General features: G+C 39.7%; 1 protein-coding gene across 3 annotated transcripts in view; it reads right to left on the bottom strand.

The window, feature by feature from the left end:
• The window catches only part of ZNF248 (zinc finger protein 248), an 85,287-nt gene that overhangs the window by 35,410 nt on the left and 36,594 nt on the right, over positions 1-13,283 (bottom strand). The window lies entirely within an intron of this gene.

Genomic DNA, 13,283 nt, shown 5'->3' with positions numbered 1-13,283 from the left:
TATATGGAAACACAATAACTCCATATGCTATCCCAGATGGATGTCAAGAACATCAACAGACCCATAGGAATGGAAGAAATAGACAAGATAATCAAGGGATTACCAACATAAACTATCGGGTCAGATGGCTTCACAGGAGAATTCTACCAAGCATCCAGGGAAGAATTGACACCAATCCTATACAAACTCTTCAAGAACATAGAAAAAGACAAAAAACTCCCAAACTCTTTCTATACAACTAGTATAACTTTAATACCTAAAGCGGGCAAAGAAGCCAAAAGAATAGCAAATTATAGACCTTTATCCCTAATGAACATTGATGCAAAAATCTCTAACAAAATACTGGCCAATAGAATACAAAAGTATATTTAAAAAAAATAATTCACCGTGACCAAGTAGGATTCATACCAGGGATGCAGGGATGGTTCAACATATGAAAGGCCATCAGCATTATTCGCCACATTGGCAGGAAAAATAATAAGAACCGCATGATAATATCGCTAGATGCGGAAAAAGCATTCGACAACATCCAACAGGCATTTCTGTTTAATACGCTCAATAAGATAAGGATAGAAGGAAATTTTCTCAATATTACACAAGCCATATATGAAAAATCAATAGCCAACATGGTAGTTAATGTAGAAAAACTACAACAATTCCACTAAAAAAAGGGGACCAGGCCCAAAAAATAATAATGGGAAGCAGATGCTATGTTCAATAAATGGTGCTGGAAAAAATGGATATCTACCTGCAGAAAATTGAAACAAGACCCTTACCTGACTCCATGCACAACAATAAATTCTAGGTGGATCACAGACGTTGAGATAAAACCCCAAATAATTGGGGCCATCAATGAGGGAATTGCGACAAATCTGAGAACCTAGACACAGGAAATACATAGGCTACAAGAAATAGAGAAGGATACAAATACAGAGGAGTCACAAATAGACAAGTGGGATATACTGAAGATAAGACACCTGTATTACATCGAAAGAATTCACCAAGAAAGTAATAAAAGAGTCCACCGACTGGGAACGCATCTTTAGCAATGAGACATCAGACAAAGGCCTAATTACTAAAAATCTACAATACTTCGCAAGCTTACAATAAGAGAAAAACTAAGTGCCCACTGAGTAGGTGGGCAAAGGACAGAAGTTTCACAGAGTCTGAAATCCAAATAACCAATAAACATATGAGAAAATGTTCCCGTTCGTTAGCCATAATAGAAATGCAAATCAAAACAACTACGAGATACCACCTAACACCTCAAAGATAGCCCAACTCAAAAAACTGAAAGCAACAAGTGTTGGAGGGGCTTTGGTGAGATAGGAACTCTCATCCACTGCTGGTGGACCTGTAGGTATGTACAGCCACTATGGAAATCGATTTGGCGATTTCTCAAACAGATGGAAATTGAGTTACCATACAACCCAGCAAGCCCTCTACTGGGCATATACACAAAAGAGGCAAGGAACAAACAGTTCACAATCGCAAGGAGTTGGAAGCAACCCAAATTTCCATCAACAGAATAATGGATTTTAAAACTGTGGTACATACATACAATGGCGTACTATGCATCACTGAAAAGCAGTGATGAACACATGAAGCATATCATGTCATGGGAATAACTGGGGGAAATAATGCTAAGTGAAGTAAGCCAAGCACAAAAGGACAAGTATAACATGAGTCCGCTGAAATAAGTGTTTATGTATATATATATAAAGAAAGAACAGAAAGGTAAATTCAAAAGGGGCACAGGGAAAAAGCTACTATACACAAACACTCCAAGTGTGAGGCCCAGGTAGTATGGCAGGGGCCAGACCAAATTCAGGGGTACATGTGGTAGCCAACTAAAAAGGAGGCGGGGAAGGAGGAAAAAGAAAAGAAAGAAAAAGATGTGTGGTGCAGGAATAGGGCACTGTCCCACCCGACAGGAGGGAAATAGAGGAAAGAACTAGGTGACAAAGTGTATTTATAGAGGTCTGAGGTAGTTAGTTTATTGTGCCAGCCTGGCTGATAAACACATGTAGGATTAATTGAAGGGCAGAGAGATAAATAGCTTGGCAAGCCTCGCCTTTCTTGTCCCTAGCTCTTTGACCATCAGACCAGTGTGCGGCTACCTTGCTTATTCTGTGCCTCAATTTGCAAGCTACACTACCTGTGGGACACCTAACCTGTGGACTGTGTCGCTGTAATTTGTAGTTCCTTCAAGACCTGCTTCGCCACGCAATTGGAATTTACATCTCTTCAGCTGGGGTCTAACTCTTGGTGACCTGGCTGACTGTTGGTGACCTGCCTCGCTGCTGGCTGCCTGTGACCGGACAGCCGGAATTCTCTCTACAAAGAACTACTCGGCGGCCCTCAAGACTTGAAAGACTGCCAGTGTCTCACAGCTCTCACGGGAGTGAGTTGAACTAAGCCATTTGTACTGCTTTATAATTTAATTGTTCATTTCTTATATTATATATCTATGTGTATATAATTTAACTGTTCATTCCTTGTATTATATATCTATCTGTATATATATATTAGCAATGTGGTTTTGTCTCTCTAGAGAACCCTGTCTAACACAAGGTCTAAAGACTGGAATGTACATATGTAAATATATTTATATAAGAGTGTGGGAAATAGATATACGTGCATATATTTATAGGTTTAGTGTTATTGCAGCAGATGGATATTGGGCCTCCACTCAAGCACTTACTCAATGCAAGAACACATTGTTCTATTAAATTGGCATTCCAGGATGCACACCTTCCTGACACGATTGCTGAAGAAAATGTGAGGTGTGGGGAAGAAAGCTGATGGTGCCCCGATAGCAAAAGATGTGGCATCTGGGATCTTAAAGGCTTAAAGATAAACAAGTGGACATCTAGCTGAGAAGCATCAAAGCCCACAAAGAAGAAGGACACCAGCCTGTCTGACCACAAGGTGTAGAAGGGACCAGTTATCAGACATCAAAGAACTAAAAATCATATCAATGGGTGCCTACCTCCCTGATACAATTAGTGAAGACAAATGTGTGCATAAGCAAAAATGGGGAAGAAAGATGATAGTGCCCAGCTATCAAAAGATATAGCATCTGGGGTCTTAAAGGCTTGAAGATAAACAAGCGGCCATCTAGCTCAGAAGCAACAAAGCCCACATGAAAGAAGCCCACCAGCCTGTGTGACCACGAGCTGTCGAAGGGATCAGGAATCTAACATCAAAGAACAAAAAATCATATCATTGTAAATGTGGGTGAGTGCGGAGTGGAGACTAAAAGCCCATTGGTAGGCAACTGAACACCCCCTTACTGAAAGGGTGTGGGAGGAGATGAGCCAGTCAGGGTGCAGGGTAGCAACGATGAAACATACAACTTTCCTCTAGTTCTTAAATGCTTCCTCCCCAGCCCCCACCCACTCTCATGATCCCAATTCTACCTTACAAATATGGCTAGATCAGAGGATGTACAATGGTACAGATAGCAACTGGAAACACAGGGAATCCCGGAGGGGATGACTCCTTCAGGACCAGTGGTGAGAGTGGCCATGCCTGCAGGGTGGAGAGAATGTGGGGTAGAAAGGGGGAACTGATTACAAGAATCTACGTATAGCCTCCTCCCTGGGGGGTGGACAGCAGAGAAGGCGGGGGGAGACACCGGACAGTGTAACATATGACAAAATAATAATAATTTATGAATTATGAAGGGTTCATGAAGGGGGAAGTGGGGAGGGAGGGGGGAAATGAGCAGCTGATATTATGGGCTTAAGTAGAAGGCAAATGTTTTGAGAATGATGATGGCAACAGATGTACATATGTGCTTGACACAATGGATATATGTATGGATTATGATAAGAATTGTATGAGCCCCAATAAAATGATTTAAATAAAAATACATAATATACTAATCCATATTAAATTAAAGCATAAATATCATGAAGATCAAAAAAGAGTAATAATTATAAAAACAATAAATAAAAATTTAAAATTTTTAAAAATTAGTGAGAAAGAAATCTATAAATTTCTTCATTCTGAAACTGATCAAACATGCAATCAAGTTATATTGGTAATCATTGATGATCGGAATGCAAAAGGTGGAAACAAGAGGAAAAACCTTAGGTGTGGCCCTGGTGATAGAAATGACCTGGATATCACCTGGCAGAAGTTTGTAAAACCACTGAATTTATTGCAAATACCATTTCAACAACAAATGATAACTATACATGTGGACTTCACCAGAATACAGAAGAATCAAACTGACTACATTTTTGAAAGAGAAAATAGAGAAGCTCAATACCAGCAGCCAAAGTCAGGCCAGGGGCCTACTATGGAACAGACCCATCAATTGTTCCTATGTAAATGCACCTTGTACGTCCAAGTAAACCAAATACAATCTAGAATATATCTACAAGGCAGCTAATTATTAATATGGTTCTCTGTAATTCCACCAAACAGCCTTTTCTTGACCAGTCTGAGAAAGAGAAGGTAGGGGAAGATACAGGATTTACTTTTAAGCGTTTGTTAACAGGATTTCATGAGATTGCTACCTTAATGAGTATAAAATGAGCCATAGCATAATGACAAGGCGGACTCTCACTATAAACAAGAGCCAAGGGTAGAGTGCATTTCTGGAACCTGCGATTTCTGTGTAATGAAACTCCTTGATCCAGAAGACAGTTCTGACATCAGAGGAGTGGCAGAGGAGTACTAGAAGCAGAACCAGGACCCTTAGCATGCGACAGAGCACTGGACTTTACCATCCACAGAGCAAGTAAAACTGAGTCCTTTTCAATGAGATGCTGGTTTGTGAAGTAGGGTGGCTCTGGACACTTAACTGAGGGAGCTAGGTTCACTCACCCACGGGGTTCTAGCTGAGTGCCTTCTGGTTGAGGCTACAGCAGAGTGGGCATTTACTACAGCCCTAAAAACTACTGAACATGTCCAGATGAAGCAACTCTATCCCGAGTATTTCAACCTAATTGCAATCTATAAACACAATAAACCCCATAATCATAAGAATTATCTCTGAGTTCTGTGTGGCAATTGCAATTAATTATAAAACTTAGTTGAAAAGTAGAGTGTGGGAAACTAACACAGTGGGAAATATGACCAGGACTATATTCCCTAGCTTATAACAGAGGGAATCTGGGAAGCTAATATTCCATGGTAGGAAAGACACCACTTTGGTAAGTTAGACATAAAGTCCATGTACATTATTCTGCTTTAGATAGCATTCCCACAGATTCTCCCCTAACAGTTATGCTGCCTTAAAGTGAGCACATAGTTGATTTTCTCCCTATAGAAGCAGACATTCTTTGGTTATCTCCTCTTGCAGCAGCACCCATCCCCCCTCATACCTTCCCCAAATTCAGGTATTAGGTTTCCTCACCAGTGTGCTCAGGGACCTTATCATAGCTAACACCCACCATGTGACATATGTAACTATGGAGTATGTATGTCTTATGGCTACCTATAAATATCCGAAGATAGTAAAGATGCTCTCTCCTGCCCGCTCTTCTCCTACCTCCACATTTACCACCAAGAGGGGCTGAGGTGAGTATGCTACTATGAAATGTGTCTGACTCCTTTATTTTATTCTCTCTCCTATCTTCTATGACATTACTATAACCTTTATATATTATCGCAGTGTAATTGAACCTATGCACTCTTTGGTTGTTAAGAGGCTGGTTTCCTCTGACAATAGAGAGTCTTGTGTGAGGCAAAACAATATCCTACCTGTTTCAATTGCATTTCAAGAATAGATTTGACTCATTGAACACTAATGACCTGGGGAGCCATAGGATGATATCAAGAATATCATACATGAAGAAAGTAAAAGGTCATGTCAGTAATTTCAGTGACTCTGAAACTTATTCTTGATCCCCCAGAGTAGCAAAAGACATGGAAGAAATAAGGAATTAAATGAGTTGAAAAGGAAACTTCAATGGACAACTTGGGAAGACAAAGAAAAATATTGTAATGACATAGGCAAAGAACTGTTTTTAGAAAATGAAGAGCATGCTCAGCATATCTCAAGCTGAAAAATCTGAAGAGAAAATTCAAGCTTGGATTTGCAATACCAAAAGCTTCTACAGGCAACATATTGAATGAAGCAGGAAACATCAAAAGCCAATGAGAGGAATACACAGGGTCACCATACCACAAAGAACTGGTTGGCATTCAACCATTTTAAGAGGTAGTTATCTGGATGGGGTATGGGAAGGCAAGGGCAGAACACACTCACAAGATCAAAGCAAGTCAGAACAAATGGCACCAGATAAGACAACTGGCATCAGGATGTGGACAAGCAATCAGAAGTAGACAAGAAATCCTCAAAATGGCCAGACTCATATGTTAATTGCCATACATGCCGGACATTCCCCACCGCACCTTTAAAGACCCACGCTGCAGACTGCTAAGCACAACTTCCCTGGGCTACTTGCTAGCCCACGGAATTTCATCCTGGAGCTCCCTAAATAAAGCTGTCTGTTCCTGCTCCCTCTAGTCCTGTCAGTTTCCTTTGTTCGTCTCTCTCCACCTCAGTTTATCCTTATAATATTATATAATACTGAATAAAAGAAATCCAAACTGCACTGAAGTAATACCAAAATACAAGTCTCCAGGAATTGACAGAATGGCAAATAAAACTTCAACAAACTGAAAAAGTAGTGGAAGCACACAGTAGTTTATACCAAGAAATTATGAAGACAGCAATCTGGCCAATTTAATGTAAGCAATCCATATTTGTAATTATTCCAAAGAAAGGTGGCCCAACTGAATACAGGAATTATTAATCAATATCATTAAGATCACATGCAAGTAAAACTGTACTGAAGAACATTCAGAAATGTTTACAGTACACTTACAAAAACTTAAGCTGGATCCGGAAAAAAATATATGGTAAAGAGTTATTACAGGTGATGTCAGGTGGATCTTGGCTAAAAGCAGAAAATACGAGAAATATGTTTGCTTTTGTTTTATTGATTATGTAAAGGCAATCATCTGTGTGGATCATAACAAACTCTGGATAGCAATGAGAATAATGGGAATTTTAGAACACTTCATTGTGCTCACGTGGAAATTGTATGTAAACCAAGAGGCAATTACTCAATTTGTATGCTTAGGAGATATTATGAGAAGTTGGACTATATGAGAAAGAATGTAGCACCAGGGTCAAAAGAAGATTCATTAACAACCTGTGATAAGGAGATGATATAATCTTGCTTTATGAAAGTGAAGTGGACTTGAAGCACTTGCTGATGAAGATCAAAGATTGAATTATATTGGGTAAATCTGCTGCAGAAAATCTGTTTAAAGTGTTGAAGATCAAGCATGTCACTCTGAGGACTCAAGTCATGGTATTTTAAATAACCTCATTTTAAATAACCTCATATGCATATGAAAGTTGGGCATTAAGTAAAAAAGATTGAAGAAGAATCGATGCATTTAAACTATGGTGCCAGCAAGAAATAATATGTACTGCCAGTGTGTTAGACAAGGTTCTCTAGAGAAATAAAACCAGACTTATGATTAGATAGATATATAGAAACAGCATGAAGGAATATAACAGCTAATTAGTCCACAAAGCAGATCAGAAGGCTCAATTCAACTCACTTCCATGGAACAGTTAACATACTAGAAGTCCTTCAACTCAGGAGTGCTGCTGGGTTCAAAGTCAAGGAAACAGACAGCTGAGTCTTCTCTAGGACAATGCAGGTAGTCTGGCCGCAGGCAGAAAACAGGAGGCCGGGTCACCAAAAGTTAGCAGATCGGGAGCTTAGCAAAGCAGACCCGGATGGGATATCCAACTCAAGCAATACAAGATGACAGGATTCATCAGCCGTAAGCTCAAGCAATGTATGCACCAGCAGTGTGGCAAAACAAGTCTCGAAGGAACCTCAAGCTATAGCAACAAGATTGACGGGTTGGCTGTCCCACAGGTAGTATAGCTCATAGGTTGAGGCAGAGAACTAGCTAAAGTAGCCACATGCAAGTCTGATCCCCAAAGAGCAAGAGAGAGAGGGCCGGGTCTCGCTGAGGCATTTATATCTTTGCCTTCCAATCAAACTGCAACCTTATTAATCCTACATGTTCCTACTGGCCAGATTTGCACAATAAACCTACCTTTCAGAGCCAGAAAAAAGCCAAACAAATCTGTTTGGAAGTAATACAGCCAGAATGCTTCTTTTAAACAAGGTTATCAAGACTTGTATTTTACATATGTTATCAGAGGAGACAATTCTCTGGAAAACGACATCATGCTTGGTAAAGAGAAAGAGCAGCAAAGAATAACGGCTGTAGTAACAAAACCCTCTATGAGATGGATTGGTATAGTGGCTACAACAACAGGCTCAAACATGTTAATTGTGAAGATAGCCTACAACCAGACAGTGCTTTGTTCCATTGAACACAGGGTTGCTATGAATTGGACGTGACTTGATGGCACCTAACAACAGTTAATGAGAAGCAATACCGTAGGATAAAGTATGAAAGGGCTTTTTAAATCCACAGAAACATTTCATTAAATTGTCTATGAAAACTTGAAGTCCTACCATATAGGAATGTGAATTTTGAAAGTATACTGTAAAATGTTTTTGAATGAATGCAAAAGAATAACTTCTGCTAAACTTGGCTCAATAGTTAAATAAGAAAATAATTAGTAAAATATTGGAATTAGGAAAACTCTAACACAGTATGCTCTTAAACAAAAACTTACAGCCACCGAACCAATACGAACTCATAGTGACCTTACAGGATTAAGTAGAACTGCTCCTGTGGATTTTTATGTCTATAAATCATAATGGGTGTACAAAATCTCATCTTGTTCCTGTGGAGAAGCTGGTGGTTTCAAACTGCTGACCTTGTGGTTAGCAGTTCAATGCATAACCTACTACACCACTCTTAAGGAAAACAAAATCTTAATAGGGAAAATAATAACAACAACATAGGCAACAGCTATATGGTTAGGTTGTCATAAAATATAGACTATTTAAGTTTCATTAAAATATATAGCTCTAAAAATAAATTCCATAAGCAATAAAAGACTACATAAAACCTCATAAATATAAACACATTTGTTCATCAAGGGACTTGACAAATGACATAAAATCTAATAAAAATGAACAAGGGCATGAATGTTCAAAGACAAAAAATATGATTGGTCTGAAGGTCAAGCTCTACCATAAGCAGTGTCATGCTGAGAAAATACAAATGAAAAGAGACTATCAAGATGCATGAAAAGAGAAACACTAAACAAAAGAATGATGATAAGACTCCACAAGGTAAATATCTCTCTAGCTGCTGGACAAAGGAACAGTCCCAAGCTGAAGTACTTATTCATGAAACAGTAGATTCTCTAGTTTTCCTGTAGTTCAGATATTCATTCTCAGTTTTCTCTAATGAAGAGATTGCATGCGTATATATGCCTTCTACATGTGATATAGTCTTAAGCCTTCCTTTTGAGCCTGTATACAACCATGCTCTAGAAAATGAGTGTACTAGAAGAATAAAGCAAATAGCCTTCAAGTTTAGAATAGTTTTTACATTTTTAAAGTGAAAAATTGGAGAAAAGGAAAGAAAAGAGAGAAAGTAAAAGTAATAGCAGCATTAACTGAAAGTATATGTGACTCATTAAGCCTAAACGTTATCTTTTTTTTATGAAAGAGTTTGCTACCTCCTATCTACATGATCTTAGCTAGGCCAATGCATTAACATTATCTAAAGTTAAGCATTCAAGTGGCTATTCTAGTTCTGGCGTTAACTATAAACTTGATACTTAAATATCCAATTGCTTATTCAATACACAGACTATAATAATTACCTCAAACTGCATGTCAAAATTAAATAGTTATTCATTCCTCTAAGATCTTCTTCCTAATTTTTCAATCTCAGTAAGTGAAACTAAGTTACAAAGTTACTTGAGACAAAAATCTTTAACTAGGTTTCTCTTTTTCTGAAATAGTATATCTGACAGCAAATCCTCTTGACATCTTCTATATACCGTATATACTCGAGTATAAGCCAACCAGAATATCAGTCAAGACACCTAATTTTAAAAGAGCTGCATAAAAAAATATGCTGACGAAAGGACAAGTACAACTTGAGTCCACTGAGATAAGCTAAAAAAAAAAAAAGCAGGGCATAAGGGGAAAGCAACTATATACATACATCCCTGGGCTGAGGTCCAGCAACTATGGCAGGGGCCAAACACAATCCAGGGATACATAAGGCAGCCAATTAAGTAAGAGAGGAAAGAAAGACCAAAAAAAAAAAAAAAGACCTGGGTAGGTGGGTAGCAGGGAACTAACCTACCCATGGGAAAGGTATTGCTTACATCTCCAAAGTAGAGTGAGAGAGAGACCAGGTTTCAACCCAATGTGCCAAGATGTGAATAGAACATACCAGCATGTACCAGGGAACCAATAAAGAGGTCTGCAGGGTCGGGGCCCCAATCCCAACTATGTGGACATGTCCCCCCACCCCCAGAAGAATGCACTTCAGAGGAAAGCACTGGGGCTACAGCTTAGAGAGAGGGGCATGTCAGATTAAGGCACATGGGAGAAATGAAACGGAATGGAGAGGGAGGGAAGGACATCCTGGTCCATCAAGCCCAAAGAACAATATTCCTGCTTGGAGCAGACAACATACAGAGAGGACCATAGGGCAGGCCCAACCATGAGACATGACATCCCTCATTCACCATAGCACTGCAAGGGGCCGCACTGGTGATACAGTGGCAAAAAAAGTGCATAATCTGACCCCATCATGCTGAGGCAAAACACTAAGGGCATGTAACACAGCAGCAAGGGGAGAAAAGTTATGAAATCTGCAGGAAATATCAAAAATAGACTTTGGAGGCAGAGTGTGGCATCCCATCAGACTCAACTGGAGAACACGGTAAACACCAACAAACAGACCTTGCACTATTTATAGGCTTTTCCATTTTTGTCAGTAGCTTTCTTTTGTTATTGTCATTTTTGTTGATTTTGACTTCCTTTGTTGTTTGACTTTGCCTGGTTTTTGCACTTATTAATGTATTTGCATGTCTATCTAGGTAAGATAGGTGGGATAAATAATTCAGAGATGAAAAGAACAAGACCAATGGTTCCAGGGATACGGGAGAAGGGGAGGTGGGAGAAAGGAGAGGGGTTGGGAACCAACCCAGGGACAAGGGAACAAGTGGACTAAAATCAATGGCAAGAAGGGCATAGGATGTCTAGTTGGGCTCAATCAAGGGCAATGTAGTAGCAAGGAATTACTAAACTCGAGTGAAGGCTGAACATGATGGTGGGAAAAGAGGAAAGTAAAAGGAAACAGAGGAAAGAACCAGAAGACAAAGGACATTTATAGAGGTCTAAATACAGGCATGTACATATGTAAGTAGGTGAATAGAACTATGTACTCATACTCATATCTATATGTTAAGGTAGTAGATGGACATTGGGCCTCCACTCAAGTACACCCTCAATGCAAAAATACTTTGTTTTATTAAACTGGCATTCCATGATGCTCACCTTCCCGACATGATCACTGAAGACAAAGAGGGTGCATAAGCAAAAGTGGGGAAGAAAGCTGATGTTGCCCGGCTATCAAAAGATTTAGCATCTGGGGTCTTTAAGGCTTGAAGATAAACAAGTGGCCATCTAGCTCAGAAGTAACAAAGCCCACATGGAAGAAGCACACCCGCCTGTGTGATCATGAGGTATCGATGAGATCTGGTATCAAACATCTAAGACCCAGAACAAAATCATATCCAATGTGAATGGGGGGTGGGGGAAAGACGGCATAGAGTGGAGACCCAGTGCCCATCTTTAGACGTTTGGACATCCCCTCACAGAGGGGTCACAAGGAAGAGATGAGGCAGACAAGGTGCAGTATAGTACTGATGAAACACACAATTTTCCTCTAGTTCTTTGGTGCTTCCTTACCCCCACTATCATGACTTCAATCCTACCTTACAAATCGCATTAGACCAGAACATGCACTCTGCTACAGATAAGACCTGGCAACACAGGGAATCCAGGATAGACAAACCCCTCAGGGCCAACAATGAGAGAAGAAATACCAGGAGGATTAGGGGAGGGTGGGGGAGAAAGGGGAAATCTATCACAAGGATCAAACTATAACCCCCTCCCAGGGGGACGAATAACAGAAAAGTGGGAGAGAGACAATGGAGGACGATATAAGATATGAAAATAATAATCTATAACTTATCGAGGGTTCATGAGGGAGGGAGGATGGGTGGGGAGGGGGGAAATGAGAAACTGATACCACAGGTTCAAGTAGAAAGAAAATATTTTGAGAATGATGAGGGCAACAAATATATAAATGTGCTTGACACAATGGATGTATGTCTCGATTGTGATAAGAGTTGTATGAACCCCCAATAAAAAGATTTTTTGTTGTTTTAAACGTTTTATTAGGGGCTCATACAACTCTTATCACAGTCCATACATATACATACATCAATTGTATAAAGCACATCTGTACATTCTTTGCCCTAATCATTTTCTTTTCTTTCTTTTTTTTCCCCCCTTTTCTTTTTTTACATTTTATTAGGGACTCATACAACTCTTATCACAATCCATACATATACATACATCAATTGTATAAAGCACATCCATACATTCCCCGCCCCAATCATTCTCAAAGCATTTGCTCTCCACTTAAGCCCTTTGCATCAGGTCCTCTTTTTTCCCCCTCCCTCCCCGCTCCCCCCTCCCTCATGTGCCCTTTGTAATTTATACATCATTATTTTGTCATATCTTGCTCTATCAGGAGTATCCCTTCCCCCTCCTTCTCTGCCGTCCCTCTCCCAGGGAGGAGGTCACATGAGGATCCCTGTAATCAGTTCCTCCTTTCCAACCCACTCACCCTACACTCTCCCAGCATTGCCCCTCACATCCTTGGTCCTGAAGGTATCATCCACCCTGGATTCCCTGTGCCTCCAGCCGTCATATGTACCAGTGTACAACCTCTGCCCCATCCAGCCCCGCAAAAAGATTTTTTTAAAGTGCTGAAAAACTCAGCTTATACACGAGTATATATGGTATAAGTACAATAACAGCAATAATACAAGCACCTCAAATAAAAAACTGGCCAAAGGACATTAATATACACTTCACCAAAGAAATTATTCAAAAGGCCAATACACATGTAAAAGATGCTTAATCTCATCAGCCAAATGACAAATGTAAAAAACATAAAATACCATTTCATTCCCCTTATGACAGCCAACCACCACTTATCTGCTATTTTTGTCGTATTGTGGATGTGTACATATTGCTGTGATATTGGATGTG

The sequence above is a fragment of the Tenrec ecaudatus genome, chromosome 4 (assembly GCF_050624435.1).
Source record: "Tenrec ecaudatus isolate mTenEca1 chromosome 4, mTenEca1.hap1, whole genome shotgun sequence".
Classification (NCBI taxonomy): domain Eukaryota; kingdom Metazoa; phylum Chordata; class Mammalia; order Afrosoricida; family Tenrecidae; genus Tenrec; species Tenrec ecaudatus.
Note: the sequence above shows the minus strand (reverse complement) of the source record. Positions and strands in the feature narration are given on the sequence as shown.